Genomic DNA, 15,487 nt, shown 5'->3' with positions numbered 1-15,487 from the left:
GCTGGAGCAGCCCCCACAGTTGGAGCAGTGGCTGGGGGTGAGTCAGTCCTCGAGGCGACTGGAGCAGCAGCTGGGACTGGAGCAGCTGCCAGCAGTCAGTCCTTGGCACCAGGGTTTGGACTGTTAGTCCCCTCCCAGCCGGGAATGGCTGCACATGTATGGTCTTGTGAGTTGCACAACAAGCTGTCTCAGAAGACCTGTGTAGGGTTGTTTATCAGAGGTGGCAACCTACTGAAGAAGAATTGTAATTGGGGCATATGGTGATATTTTGAGATGACCTCCTAAGAAGGGAGGTTGCCTAATAAGTTTGTTCTTTTGTACAGGTTTAACTGTATTAAAATACCTATCTTTATCCACTGGAATACCACTGACAAACAGATTATCAGCCTTCACTTGTTTGCATTGGTTATTCCAGAACTTCATGGCAGTGACACTAGCTAAGACGAGATACTTTCACTTGTTAGGTGTCAGTTAGACCATCTTGAAAGCATATCGAACTTTTCCCCCCTTCCAACAAACAGCAGGAGGGACTAGGGCCTCATGTTCTTCTACACCCATTCTGCTGACCTTTTGTGGAGCCAACCAACTTCTCCCGCCTCCAGTTGTGGGGACGATATCCAGGCCTACTGTGTCTCCAATCCATAAGAAAGATTTCAGAGCAGTGGGCTGCCTACAGCAACAGATCGTGGAAGCTCCGGTTCTTGTCGCTGCAGCCTCTGCAGAGCCCAGGGGCCGGAAATTCCTCAGATGGCTCTATTCATAGTAACTAGAAGAACCCTGGTACCTGCCAACTAGCATGAATTAATAGCTGCTTCTTCAATTTAGTTGCTTTTGTTATTCAAGTACATGAAAGTTTAGATGACAATTAAACTGCATTAATTACCTGATAGGCCATTCATAAATAATAGAGCTGAGCAAACAATTTATTTGAATATTCAGTCATATTTTTAAATGAATGTACTTTTCCTTTGCTCATGCCCCTTTTGTGTTCTCTTAGCTGACATGTGCATGTGAACAAATTCTACTGGAATGAGTGTTTATGGAAAGCAAATTTCAGACTTCTATGCATGAGTGTTGGCAGAAATCACATTTTAAGTTTGCACATGTAGCTTTTCATGCTGGAGATGCTTGCAGGCTCTGCCAGTTATGGAACAGAAACATCATGCGATCTAACACCGCTCATATTTTGAATATTCACAATCAAGCCATTCAGTAAAACAGTTACAGTACTTCCATATGGGAAAAAAAAATCCTAGCAGTGAGTCTGAGCGCCCAAGTCAACTGACTCGGGCTTGCAGGATTCATACTATGGAGCTCAAAATAGCAGTGTTGACATTTGGGCTCAGGCTGGACCCCAGGCTTTAAAACCTACCCCCTCAGTGTGAGCTATTTTTAGCCCCTTCTCGTGAGCTCCATGAGCCTGAATCAGTTGACCCAGACTCTGAGACTAGCTGCCACAGGATATTTTTGCATTGTAGACATACCCTTGTGTCACGGAGTGTGGGAGGAGACTAGGCCCGGAACCCCCGGCTTCCTGCGATTCACCATGACTCTCAGCTAGCCAGTAAAACAGAAAGTTTATTTTGACGACAGAAACACAGTCCAAAACAGGTCTTGCTGGTACAGACAACAGGACCCCCTTTAGTTAGGTCCATCTGGGGCCCCCAGGGAGGGCACAGCCCCATTGGGAAGCCCCTCTCTATTTCACAGCCAGCTCCAACCTGAAACTCCCTCCAGCCTCTCACTCAGCCTCCCACCGGCTCCTCCCCCAGCCTTTGTCCTTTTTCCAGTTTCCTGGGCAGAGGTGTTACCTGGCCTCCAACCCCCCACCTGGGTTCTCAGGTTACATGCTCAGGTATGCTCCCTTCCTCAATGCAGGCCGTCCCAGCAAGACTCCCCTGCAAGCTTCCCAGGTCAATACTCCCCACTCAGCATTCACATAACACATCAAGAACATTCCTACTTTGTGACACCTTGAAAAGATGCTCATGAAATAAATATGAATAACAAATACATCTGTGGAGATACATAATCTAGTTGCAGAGAATCCAAGAGCAGAAAAAAGAGACTACAGTATACTCCCAACGGTACGGATTTGATCTGGATAATCAGGAGTTTGGATAATGCAGAGGTTCACAAAATAGGGTTTCCGATAAATGGAAGTATACTGTAATTTACTCAAATTATTCACTGTGAATTATTCTCTCAGCTCAGATAAATGTGTTTTATTGTGTGACTATCAAAACTAACATTTTGTGGTGACAGATCAGTTTCAACTAAGTTTTAATTTTGAGGGGAGAGGGAAAGAAATACAAGAGGAGCTCAGACTCGATAGCCTGACAGTTCAGGTCCTGGCCTAGAAGGTGGAAGTGTTGTGTTCATATCTTTACTCAGAGTGATTCAGAATGATCCCAGATGAAAAATTTTGCTGACTGAGACTTGAACTGGGATCGTCTAAATTCTAGGGTAGAGCCCCAACCACCAGGCTATGGAATAACCCCACCAATGCACCTTCAGATACAAAAATAGACATTTCAGCACAATTCCATTTTCATGAAAACATGCAAAAGGGTTTGTCTTTGTTCTGATGTGAAATTAAAACAAATTTTGAAAGCCTGAAAGTTGCTGCAAAACAGAATTGTTATCATCCAGGCAACTCTAGTGACTATGCAATTAGGAACTTATGTATGTTTATGCATTAAAAACATTCTAACAGCACCTTAGAAGTAATTAAGGTAAATAAGTTGCCCAGCAAATCAGGATGTAGAACGTGCTACATGGAAATTATCTGTTCCCTTCTCCTTCAACCCCCTGATTTATGGTGCCGCATATTATTCACCAGTTGTCTAATTAATGTATTATAATAACATACATTACAGCTAGTCAAAATGTTTTGAATGACAAATGTAAAAAATGTGAAGAAAGTGAAATGCATCATGTTAACATTTAGATTTCTAAATTTCCCATTTTTCATAAAAAATTAAAATTAAAATTTCAATATAATTTTTCATGGTTTTATTTTGATATTTTTTAAATGTTGCAACAACAACAAAAAACACCAACCCACATTGCCATGCTAACTGTAGATTGGCAACTGAGTTTTATCACATGTTGCCATGCGGTGTTCTATGATTGGATGAGTGTACCCATCAATACGGAACAGTGTGTGTGATTGGTGTACTTGACTGGTGTGTCACAGATGGTAAACTGCTGCTGTGTTTATGATGGTGCTTGGGACTTTGGGCTATGGTAGGTTACACTGCATGTCTGACTGTCTTCTTGTGGGTTTTAGGGGAAATTCACCCCAGTGTGGAAGATCTGTAAAAGGCTTTGCACACCACTTGTGCTTCGACTAGGAGTTGTGTCATGGGGCTGTGGATGTTGAGCTGTTCCTCTGCCACATCAATCATTGGGGAGAGGGACTGGATTATGGGCTGGTGTTTGTCTCATGGACCATTGTGGTTTGTAACTCCTTAGCTGGGCTTTTCGTTACACAGGGCTTCTGGGCAGGTCTTACATGTTCTGTGGCTGTCTGGCTGACCATCTGCTCTGCTAGTGGGGCTCCCTGTATAGCTGCCAAGCTCTCCAGCAGCCTAAAATATTCCCATATTGCAGAACACAGAGTTCTAACTCTTGATTTACTGCCCTGCTGAGGGAGTGCAGCCACATTCCCTGCTCCCGCACGCCTTCTCCACATCCTCCTCTTAGCCTTCTACTCTCCATGTTGCTTATGTGGGTGCTGGTGTTTGGTGGATTTTTGGGGTGTGTGGGTGTCAGCAGGGCCGGCTCCAGCTTTTTTGCTGCCCCAGGCGGCAAAGAAAACAAACAAACAAACAAACGATTGAACTGCCACCAAAGTTCCACCAAATAGAAAGAGAGGGAATGAAGGACCAGCCGCCGAATTGCTGCTGAGGACCCAGACGTGCCACCCCAATAACGGATGGAGTGCTGCCCCTTTCTAAGGGCCGCCCTAGGCACCTGCTTCCTTTGCTGGTGCCTGGAGCCAGCCCTGGGTGTCGGGAGCCTAGGGACTGCACACCCTTCCCACCCACTGAGGTACTGAAAAATAAACTGTAAATGGTCACTCTTATGCTTCCAATTCAGGGTTAAACTGTCAACATCTTGAACTGATTCAAAATTTCAATGTCTTTCATTCTGAAATGAAAATATTGAGGTGAGGACATGTTGAGGAGGAAGGTGCTGTGAAGGGGCAAGGTGGAGTGGAGCTGTGCTACACCAGTCCTTCCTTAGCCCTGAGGCTATCAAGGTAGCGTTTCTAATCCCACAAAACCGAACAACCCTGCCCTGCACTTGCCCCATCTCTGAGGCCCCACCCCTGCTCACTCCATCCCCTCTCCCTCCATCGCGCGCTCTCCCCCACCCTCACTCACTTTCACTGGACTGGGCCACCGGGTTGGGAGGCGGGAGGGCTCTGGATTGGGGGGTGGGCTCTGGGGTGTGGAGGGGTATGGGTTCTTGTCTGGGGGGTGTAGGCTCTGGAGGGGCCAGAAATTAAGGATTCAGCATGCAGGACAGGGGTCCAGGCTGGGGCCAAGTGGTTTGGAGTGCAGGAGGGGGCTCCAGGCAGGGGGTTGGGGTGTGTGTGCGGGGGTGAGGGCTCTGGCTGGGGGTGTGGGCTTTGGGTTGGGGCCAGGGATGAGAGGTTGGGGTGCAGGAGGGGGCTGGGGCAGGGTGAGCTCAGGGAGGGAGTTTGGTTGCGGGAAGGGGTTCAGGGTGTGGGATCCTGGCAGCGATTGCTGAAACTCACAGGAAGCGTCTAGATGCATGGACAGCCGGGGAGGCTCTGCACGCTGCCCTCACACCCACAGGCACCGACCCTGCAGCTCCCATTGGTCGCAGTTCCCAGCCAATTGGAGCTGCAGAGCCAGCCCTTGGGGCCGGGGCAGCATGTGGAGCCTCCCTGACCGCCCATGCATCTAGGGGCTCAGGGACCTGGTAGCTGCTTCTGGGAGTCGTGCGGATCAAGACAGGCAGGGAGTCTGCCTTAGCCCGGGGCCTTTGCTGCACTGCCGACCAGACTTTCAACAGCCCGGTCAGCAGCGCCAACTGGAGCTGCCAAGGTCCCTTTTCGACCAGCATTCCAGTCAAAAAACGGATACATGGCAACCCTATATAAAGGCCCTTGTGTTAGTGTTAACAATTTAAAGCAGCTTCTCTGTCACATTGAGCTAGAGCAGGGGGTTCTCAAACTTCATTGCACTCTGACCCCCTTATGACAACAAAAATTACTACATAACTGCAGGAGCAGGGACCAAAGCCTGAGCCTGCCTGAGCCCAACCACCCCTGGTTGGGGGAGGGCCAAAGCCAAAGCTCAAGCCCCACCACCCCATTTGGGGAGGCCAAAGTCAAAGCCCAAGGGCTTCAGCCCCAGACAGGGGGCCTGCAACCTGAACCCCAATGCCCAGGGCTGAAGCCCTCAGGCTTTGGCTTCAGCCTTGGGTAGTGGGGCTCGGGCTTTGTCTCTGGCCCTGGGCAGTGGGGCTCAGGCTTTGGCTTTGGTTCCAGGCACCAGCAAGTCTAAGCCAGCCCTGGCAACCCCATTAGAATGGGGTTGCGACCCACTTTGGGGGTCCTGCCCCACAGTTTAAGAACCTCTGTGCTAGCGCCAGCAGCAATAACCAGGCAGTGATAACTGGTTCCCTGACAACCCCCTACCCGTTTTTCCCCTGGGCCTTGTGTTGAATCATAGAATCATGGGACTGGAAATGACCTTGAGAGGTCATCTAGTCCAGCCCCCTTCATTCATGGCAGGACTAAGTATTATATAGACCATAATATCTAATATCTAGTATTATCTGGTTCTGCAGAGAATCTAGCCCAATATGGTGCACGTGGGCAGTACATGTTGCACAGGCTTTTCTCAACGCTCAGAGTGTGAAGCGAGGGAAGGCTCTGCTGCATACTGTATGGTGTACTAACGATTGTACATACAGGCCTGAATTTATCTGTGGTGGGTGTACTGGCCAGTCACAGCACAGGGGTGAGCTATTCTCTGCAAACAGCACCCCACACCAAACTGGTCCGTAAAAAGAAAAGCCACTAACCCTGTATCTTCTGTGTGGACTTAACTAGGAGAGCAGGAGTTAAACAAATAGGTTTGCTTGGCAGGTGGCTCTTGGTACCCCGCAGTTTTTAATTGCTGCTCTGTAAGGCTGCTTCACAAGCCTATGATTCTGAGGTGTGTCTTATATTTTTATTTTTCTATTGAGTTTAAATAATATAATAGCCCTGCAAGCAGGAAAGATACTGTTGATAACTAAACTGCACAGTGCCTTGTTCTAGCCGCAGGGAAGCCTGGGCTCTGAGGTTTTGGTTTTTTTCCTGTATTGCAATTTCAGTAAGCATATTTCTGCCGGGCAAGTACACTGACGATATAGGCCACATATGTTCACAAAAGCCCTATGATGTTGTCCTAAATTGCTTTTAAAACAAATCTTCCTTTAATCATGTTATGAACTATTACAGCCATTGCGTAGGCTTCATATGCATATGATAGTCATGTGTACTGATCACAACCATGGCACTTTTCTTTTTAGAAAGAAAAGACTAATCCAATTTACCTCCTCAAGACCAGACCACTGGCGTCAGTTTTCCCCTAAGCAATACATGTGTGTCGAGCCATATGATAGTGGTTTGGACCTGTTCTTATCATCCATTCAAAGCAATGAGTGTTAAAAACACCACTTCCTGAAGGGATGGAGGGGGGACAAAGGAGGGAGTGTGAAAGAGAGCTGTTTGTCAAGTTTACCCTACAAAAATGATTTAAGACTAAATACACTACACCTGCTTTATTACACACTGTTTAGTCTGGGGTTAGAAAAAGAATGTGAGGGGCCCAATGAGAGTTGAGGGCACTCTGCACTTTGCCGGACTGGGCCCTTAGTGAGGTAATTATAAACTCTGAAAAGAAAGCTATTATATTAGTTCAAAAGAAAAGCTGAATTTCAAAACTCACATTTAACATCATATATCTTCATCATTCAAAGAGGCAAATACATTAAATGCAACATAAGAACAGACATACTGGGTCAGACCAAAGGTCCATCTAGCCCAGTATCCTATCTTCCGACAGTGGCCAATGCCAGGTGTATGAACAGAACAGGTAGGAATGAACAAAACAGGTAACCATCTAGTGATCCATCCCCCGTCGCCCATTCCCAGCTTCTGGCAAATAGAGGCTAGGGACACCATCCCTACCCATCCTGGCTAAAAGCCATTGATGGACCTGTCCTCCATAAACTTATCTAGTTCTTTTTTGAACCCTGTTATAGTCTTGGCCTTCACAACATCCTCCAGAAAGGCTTTCCACAGGTTGATTGTGCGTGTTGTGAAAAAAATACTTTCTTTTGCTTGTTTTAAACCTGCTGCCTATTTGAGAAGCATATCAAATATTTCACCTCATGAACAGGTGATATTCTCCAGACCAAGTGAACATGTGAGGGTAGTGCTAGTATAGCTTAAGTGGAAAGTACGCACAGCGTAACTAATCTTTGTTCTCTCAGCCACAAGATTATTTTCACTGCAGCCAAACTCTGACTAGGGTGGAACCCTATTTTTTCATGACTCCCTTGGCATGCACCAATTCAACTATACCTGATTCCAGGAGAGACTCAGAAGCTATGTCTTGCCTTGCCTCCCTTCATTTTCTACAATGTGTGTATAATAACGTAAAGGTCCACTACACATTTGAATTTTCCTAGTGTAACAGCAATGAAGATGTTACAGACTAGCATGGTCACCACTTGTACTGAACCAGTGTGATCCTTCCAGTGAGATGGCAAGCTAGCTGTGTTTTATGGCACTCCAAATTAATAGTCTCTGGGTATATATGTCTAGTCACAGCAGCACCTTCAAATGTGATTAAAGCTGATCAGCAACATACTGCAAGGGGAAGAAAATGTTTCTGCTCCTTAGTTTAGTGGGAAGTTGAACAAAAGCTGCTTTCTCTATTCTCTATGCCTAAAAGTTTTATTTTTAGCAAAAAATAGCCTCAAGGGCTCACAATGGAATTCTCAGAAAATGGTCTAAAAACAACTGTCATTTATTAAAATATAGTAGGATGGCTTTTTCTCCAGATATGTAAGTGCTAGGGCTTCTGCTGTATACAGGTTTTTATACCATGCTCATCATTACAGTGCATGAACACCCTCCAGTAGTGCATTAAGCAACATGGCAACACATCTGTTATGTGTTGTTAGTTCTCTCATCCTTGTCCCCAGAGGGAGAAGCATATGGAGTGGAGTGGCCTGTTTTGGTAGGGTTTTATTTTTTTACTAAATCTACCTGTTGCTATGTATTTATATTGGAGAAGACTAGGCCACAGAAGTGTGCCTTGCACTTGGAGTGAAAGGTGGTGAAGTTAGTGATGGTGGGAGTTCCATTGTGCCAGAGAAGTGAAGTTTTCAACCATGGTCTTTGTCCTGGAGCTTTAGATGATCTTTTTGATATCCTGGGCCTGGGTCATGGAATGCTTTGAAGATAAGGACCGAGATCTTGAACTTGATTAGAAATTCTGTGGGAAGCCAGTGTAGAAAGTGGAGGAACAGGTGTGATGTGCTCACATAGCCTGTCTTGTGAGGAGATGCACTGCAGCATTTTGTATTAGTTGGAGTTTCCTAAGTGCTGAAGGTTTCATGCCCATGTATATTGCATTCATGTATCCAGACACAAGGTGACAAAGGCATCAGTAACTGAGGCCAGGTCTTTGTCCACCAGGATGAGATGGAGTTGGAAAGAATCTTCTAGCCATTCAGAGCTGTAGAAAGCATTCCTTGAAGTTGTTGCAATGTGAGGGCTCTGTGTCAGCAAGGAATCCAAGACTCTTAGACTATGGACTGAATTTCAACCTTCAATCAAAGGAGACTGTACTGTGGGTGCAAACTCCTCCAAATATTTTGTTCTGTCCACTTGCATTACCTCTGCTTGGCCTGGTTTCAACTTCAACCAGCTACTTTTCATCCATGAGCTGATCTGATCCTAGCACTGGGCCATCATGGCAGTACTGGTGTGGTTGTACATGGTGAAGGGTAGGTAGAACTGTGTGTCATCTGTGTATTGCTGGCACATGGCTCCATGTTGTCTGACCGGTTCATCCAGTGGTTGCATGTAGATGCTGAAAAGGACTGGAGAGAGAATTGATCCTTGTGGAACCCCACAGGTGAGGGATCCAGTGGTAGAGGTTCAGTTTCCTGTCATTGCTCATTGGATGCCTCCCTCCAGAAAGGACTCAGACCATTTCAGTGCATTACCTTGGACTCCTGCCAATTCCCTCAGGTGAGATAGAGGTATCTCATTGTCAAGAATATTTAACACTGCAAAGATGTCCAGGAGGATGAGAATGGATATCTGTTAGCTATCCATTGATAGGAGGAGACCATCCCTATGTGCCAATAAAACAGTTTTCAGTTCTGATGTCCTGGCCTGAATGCAGATTGTGCAAGGTCTGGAACGTTAGCTTCAGTCAGATGATCTTATAGTTGGCCTTATAGAATCATAGAAATCATAGAAATGTAGGACTGGAAGGGCCCTCATTAGGTCATTTTGTCCAGTCCCCTGCACTGAGGCAGTATCAAGTATTATCTTGATTATCCATGACAGGTATTTGTCTAATTTGTTTTTAAAAGCATCCAGTGATTACACAGTCTCCCTAGGTAATTTGTTCCAGTGATTAACTACTCCTAGTGTTAGGAAGTTTTTCCTAATGTCTAACCTAAATCTCCCTTGCTGCAATTTAAGCCCATTAGTTCTTGTTCTGTCCTTAGTGGATAAGGAGAATAATTTATCACCCTTCTCTTTATAACAACTTTATAACAACTTGTAGATTATGATGTCCCCCCTCAGTCTTCTGTTCTGCAGACTAAACAAACCCAGTTTTTTTCAGTCTTCCCTCATAGGTCCTGTTTTCTAGACCTTTAATCATTTTTGTTGCTCTCCTCTGGTTTTTCTCCAGTTTGTCAACATCTTTTCCAAAGGGTGGTGTCCAGAACTGGACACAGTACTCCAGTTGAGGCCTAATCAATGCAGAATAGAGCAGAAAAATTACTTCTCATGTCTTGCTTGCAGTGCTCCTAATACATCCAAGAATGATGTGTGCTTTTTTGTAACAATATTATGTTATTGACTCATATTTAGGTTGTGATCCACTGTAGTCCCTGGATCCTTTTCCGCAGTACTTCTTCGTAGGCAGTCATTTCCTATTTTGTGTTTGTGCAGTTGATTATTCCTTCCTAAGTGGAGTACTTTGCATTTGTCCTTATTGAATTTCATCCTATTTATTTCAGACCATGTCTGCCATTTGTCAAGATCATTTTGAATTCTATTCTTATCCTTCAAAGTGCTTTCAACCCCTCCCAGCTTGGTACCATCCACAAATTTTATAAGTGTAATCTCTAAGCTGTTCAAATCATTTATGAAGATATTGAATGGAACGGGACCCAGGACAGATCTCTGTGAGACGCCACTTGATATGCTCTTCCAGCTTGACTATGAACCACTGATTACTGTATGAGTACAGTTTTTAAAATAGTTGTGCACCCGTCTCATTGTAGGTTCAACCAAGTTATATTTCCCTAATTTGCTTAAGAGAAGGTCATGGGAGAGTATCAAAAGCCTTACTGTGATGGGTTGTTCACCCTGCACTAGCCCTGAAGGAGATAAGGTGGCTCAGAAGGGGCCAATTAACCTTATAGGCTACACCCGGGGGAAGAGTCAGGCTTGATTGAGAAGCACTAATTGAAGATGAAGCCCAGCTGAGCAGGAGCAGGCTAGGCTTGTATAAAGCCAGGAAATTGCCAGCAGAAAGGGACTGAAGGAAGAGAGACTACAGTTGTGTTCTGGGCACAGACAGGTGGGTAGGAGGACACCTGGAGGGAAGTAAAAGTCCAGGATCCTGTCCCTGGAAGAAGGGGTTTATCCAGAGGAGTGATGGGGAAGGCAAAGTAGAAAGAAGCACAGAGAGAGAACAGCAAAGGCTGAGACTGATGGGGTCCCTGGGCTGGAAACTGGTGTAGTGGGTGGACCAAGGTTCCCCTACCCAGTCATGGTGCTGGATAATCTACAAACATATTTGTTAAATAATCATTAACAATTAAGCATTAATAAGGTATTAATCTTCTCTAAAACTGTGCACCCAGACCGGTAAAGTGGGTATTGCACTTTTGAGGACTATGCTCAGTATTAGCACATGCGCGCACTCACTTGCTCTCTCTGGCTCTGCTGCATCATGTTTTTACCACTCCTGACTCAGAAAGAGGGCATTATATTGTTACTGTAACTACAGGCTATGAGACTGTATATGCACTCACGCACCCATCCGCACAGGTATTTTTACCATAGTGACTATAAGAGAAAATGAAATAATTAAGAACAACAAAATATGTCTAGCCTTCTGTCTAGGTTCTGTGTGGCACCTGTCATCATGGTACCTGAATCCTTCCTGTAACAGTGTGATAACTGTGGGTAGATTGTGGTTACATTTTGGTTTTGCAAGCTGCTCAAAAATGCTAGGGTGAGATTTGGTTTGTTAAAATGTTCAGCCCTCTTTAAGTGCAACAACTATTGCTATAACCATAACAGTTGCTGCAAACGGTTCTCATATGTTCCCACCAGTGCCTCCAGGTTCACACAGTCCTTGTGTATCCTCCTCTCCGAATCCACAGCTGCTCCAGCAGTGCTTGAGAAAAAAGAACAGAGATAGGGCCAAATCTGCTGATACCCTGAATAAAAATCCAGTAGCCACTGCTGCCCACTTCTGCACCTTGCATCTGAAGACCCAAGAGTGGAGTGAGCCTGGAGCCCTGTTGTGTCACTCATTAGACAGTGGAGGCTGGCTCCGATTCTGCTGCACCCACACCAGCTAACAGAGACCCATTCCCCCATGCCAGCTGTTGATTCCACTTCAGGAACCAAAGGAGACTCATGCCCCAAGTAAACAGCCCAAATTACTTATTTGCTACCCCTGCCACCATCATAGGCCATTGGCCACCCACCTGCTACCACTGCCACTGTGAGGAACAGCTGCCACAGAGAGCGAGCTACTTAGAAGAGCCTCAGTGAGAATATAGTAGGGGAAAGCATTGGGGTCTAGAGGTAATGGACAAGAGGGTGGGAATAGAAGGAGTGATGGATTTGGGAGGGCCACAATATAAAACTGCTGGGTTGTTTTTTGAGTGAAAAGATGGGGTGGAGAATGGGAATGATGGATATTTTTGGTTGGAAGGACAGAATTTCAAATTTCACCCTGGGAATGTTGCATATATTGCCAGCAGAGATGGAAAATTGTTGAAGGTGCACCTTCTTAATACTTTGGTAATATATTACTGAACCTCCCAATTTAGTACCAACTCCGAGTATATATAAACTTCCAGATCACTAATAATTAAGTATGTTAAATAAACCTGTGCCTAATATTGAGGCCTGCCGCATCTCATTAGGGACCATCTTAGAATTCAGTACTTATTGTTCATAGGCAGTTTTCAATCCATATGGCAACGATCATATCCAGGCCAATCCTAATTAATTCAAGAATATTTTGTGTATCACTGGACAGAAACCTCTACCAATATCTAGCTATATTGCAGCTCCTGCATTCCCTTTGTTTTCAAACTCATGTTGCCTGTTGCTCAAGGTTCAGTTCTTCTCTCTGTACTTAAAGATTTGTTTCTTTTTATATTTGTTCCATTAATTTACTAGGTACTGAAATTAGCCTTAACAAGAGGGTGGACAATAACAGTCCAGATCCCCCCTTTTTTTTTTAAGATTGCAGTCTCCATTGTAATTCTTTGACTTGTCCCTATTTCTCCATAGCTTTTCAGTAAGTCCCCAAATTTCATTAGCTAATTCTCTAAACCTTCTTTTTTCTCAATTATTTTTCTTTTAAAATGCAATCTCTGGTCAGATCCCAGGTGGATTTACCATTCAAGAAGCAGCTTGATGAAATTCATCAGTATTTGAGTAAAATAAATTGAGAAGGGATATTGATTGTGTGTGAGAGACAACAATTGAGGGAGAGTTGATTGAAGCAGGAGATGGATCATAGAATCATAGAATATCAGGATTGGAAGGGACCTCAGGAGGTCATCTAGTCCAACCCCCTGCTCAAAGCAGGACCAATACCCAACTAAATCATCCCAGCCAAGGCTTTGTCAAGCCTGACCTTAAAAACCTCTAAGGAAGGAGATTCCACCACCTCCTGAGGTAACCCATTCCAGTGCTTCACCACCCTCCTAGTGAAAACATTTTTCCTAATATCCAACCTAAACCTCCTCCACTGCAGCTTGAGACCATTACTCCTTGTTCTGTCATCTGGTACAACTGAAAACAGTCTAGATCCATCCTCTTTGGAACCCCCTTTCAGGGGGTTGAAAGCAGCTATCGAATCTCCCCTCATTCTTCTCTTCTGCAGACTAAACAATCCCAGTTCCCTCAGCCTCTCCTCATAAGTAATGTGCTCCAGCCCCCTAATCATTTTTGTTGCCCTCCACTGGACTCTTTCCAATTTTTCCACATCCTTCTTGTAGTGTGGGGCCCAAAACTGGACACAGTACTCCAGATGAGGCCTCACCAATGTTGAATAGAGGGGAATGATCACATCCCTCGATCTGCTGGCAATGCCCCTACTTATATAGCCCAAAATGCCGTTAGCCTTCTTGGCAACGAGGGCACACTGTTGACTCATATCCAGCTTCTAGTTCACTGTAACCCCTAGGTCCTTTTCTGCAGAACTGCTCCCTAGCCATTCAGTCCCTAGTCTGTAGCAATACATGGGATTCTTCCGTCCTAAGTGCAGGACTCTGCACTTGTTCTTGTTGAACCTCATCAGATTTCTTTTGGCCCAATCCCCTAATTTGTCTAGGTCTCTCTGTATCCTATCCCTACCCTCCAGTGAATCTACCACTCCTCCTAGTTTAGTGTTATCTGCAAACTTTCTGCAGGTGCAGTCCACACCATCCTCCAGATCATTAATGAAGATATTGAACAAAACTGGCCCCAGGACCAACCCTTGAGGCACTCTGCTTGATACTAGACATGGGTGTGCAAGTGCTGGAGAGGTAACTAGGATGTTGCATGAGAGCTGACTGGGGCAGGAGCTAGGTAAAAGGAATTTCTCTCTTTGCCCTCCATCTTATTTTTTATAAATGTCCGTCTGCTGACTTCAGCACCTTTGGCTGACATACGAGACTTCTCATTTTTATGCTCTTATCTTTACTCTGCAAGCCTTAGCTGACAATAATGTCTTGTCTATTTCCCTCCCCACCTTCTCCATTTTTAGCATAAGTTCCTTTTTACCCTGAGATTTTAAGCAGCCCCATATTAACCAAATTAGCCACTTCTTGTTCCTTGCACTTTCCTTTACAGTGCAACTCTAGCTTGTTTTACTTTAATTATGATGAGTTTTTAGGATTATTCACCTTTCTTCCACTCATACTGTGACACTTTGGGATTCAACCCAGACCAGTAAGGCATTGTGTCACCACTTGCCCTTCCCTGCCACCCTGGATGTCTTCAATGCTATGCTGCTGTGGCTCATAGCTCTAACACTAACAGCCAGCCTACAAGCATGCAGGGCACGCCCTGACATCCACTGCCCAGCAGCGTGAGCCCAACACGCCTTCAATCCCAAATTGTCCCTAAATTGTCTGCCACTGTGACAATCTGCTGGGGTTCCCAGAATTGTGAGTGACTGTGCTACCCCTCTCAGCCTCAGCAAGGGAGAGCTTTGCTACTGCCAAGCTGCATGACAACCTCCAACACCCAACTTGTCTACCTTGCCAGCAAACTCTTCGGGGATCTGCCAGTCCAGCTCTTGGCTTGCAGGTACCAAACAGTGAATCTCAAGTTCCCCAGAGACCTCTCTCTGCAATGTCCATTCCTCTCCTGGATCACTCTCAGGAGTTATTAAGTTTGTTGCTCCTTTAAAGAGGGAACACTACAGCTCATTAATTTAACTGGGGTTTGACAGACACTCTTATTTCAATCACTGCACTGAATTGGTTTATATATAAGAAGTTTATTTAACAAAAGGACACAGGTTTAAGTGATGTCAAATATAAGGAATAAAGGGCTACAAGCAAACAGTAAAAATAGTCTTTTAAGACTAAAACTTAATTTTTAGCAAGTTACAATCTTAGCCTAAGCAGGTTTCTCACCTATATTCACTTCCCAGGGACATCAACCCCTTTGGCTGATAGCCCCAACACTCTGTAAGTTCAAGAACTCTGGACCCTTGAATCGCCCAAGTGATGGACTGCTATGGGGTTCTCTCTCCTTTCTTTTCATAGTTCAGTAAACCTTTGAAATGTATTCACAGAAAAGTAAGCCCCACCCAAACTTCTCTTGCCTGCTGAGATGTAGGCACCATGCTATCTTCCCAAAGTTCATTCACCCTGCTACAAGAGGCAGGAAGGCTCCCTGATCAGGGGAGGGAAGAGCAGGATGTGCAGTCTCCATCCCTCATCGAGATTAAGC

General features: G+C 45.1%; 1 long non-coding RNA gene across 1 annotated transcript; it reads left to right on the top strand.

Moving 5' to 3' along the window:
* The first annotated feature begins 10,837 nt into the window (after positions 1 to 10,837).
* LOC120406944 lies at positions 10,838 to 12,083 on the top strand. Its single transcript, XR_005599677.1, has 2 exons — positions 10,838 to 10,868; positions 11,630 to 12,083. It is a non-coding gene; the product is annotated as an uncharacterized LOC120406944 (long non-coding RNA).
* The last annotated feature ends 3,404 nt before the right edge of the window (positions 12,084 to 15,487 follow it).

The sequence above is a fragment of the Mauremys reevesii genome, linkage group 5, assembly GCF_016161935.1.
Source record: "Mauremys reevesii isolate NIE-2019 linkage group 5, ASM1616193v1, whole genome shotgun sequence".
Lineage (NCBI taxonomy): Eukaryota > Metazoa > Chordata > Testudines > Geoemydidae > Mauremys > Mauremys reevesii.
The sequence above is the reverse complement of the archived record's forward strand: the minus strand, read 5'-3'. Positions and strand labels throughout refer to the sequence as shown.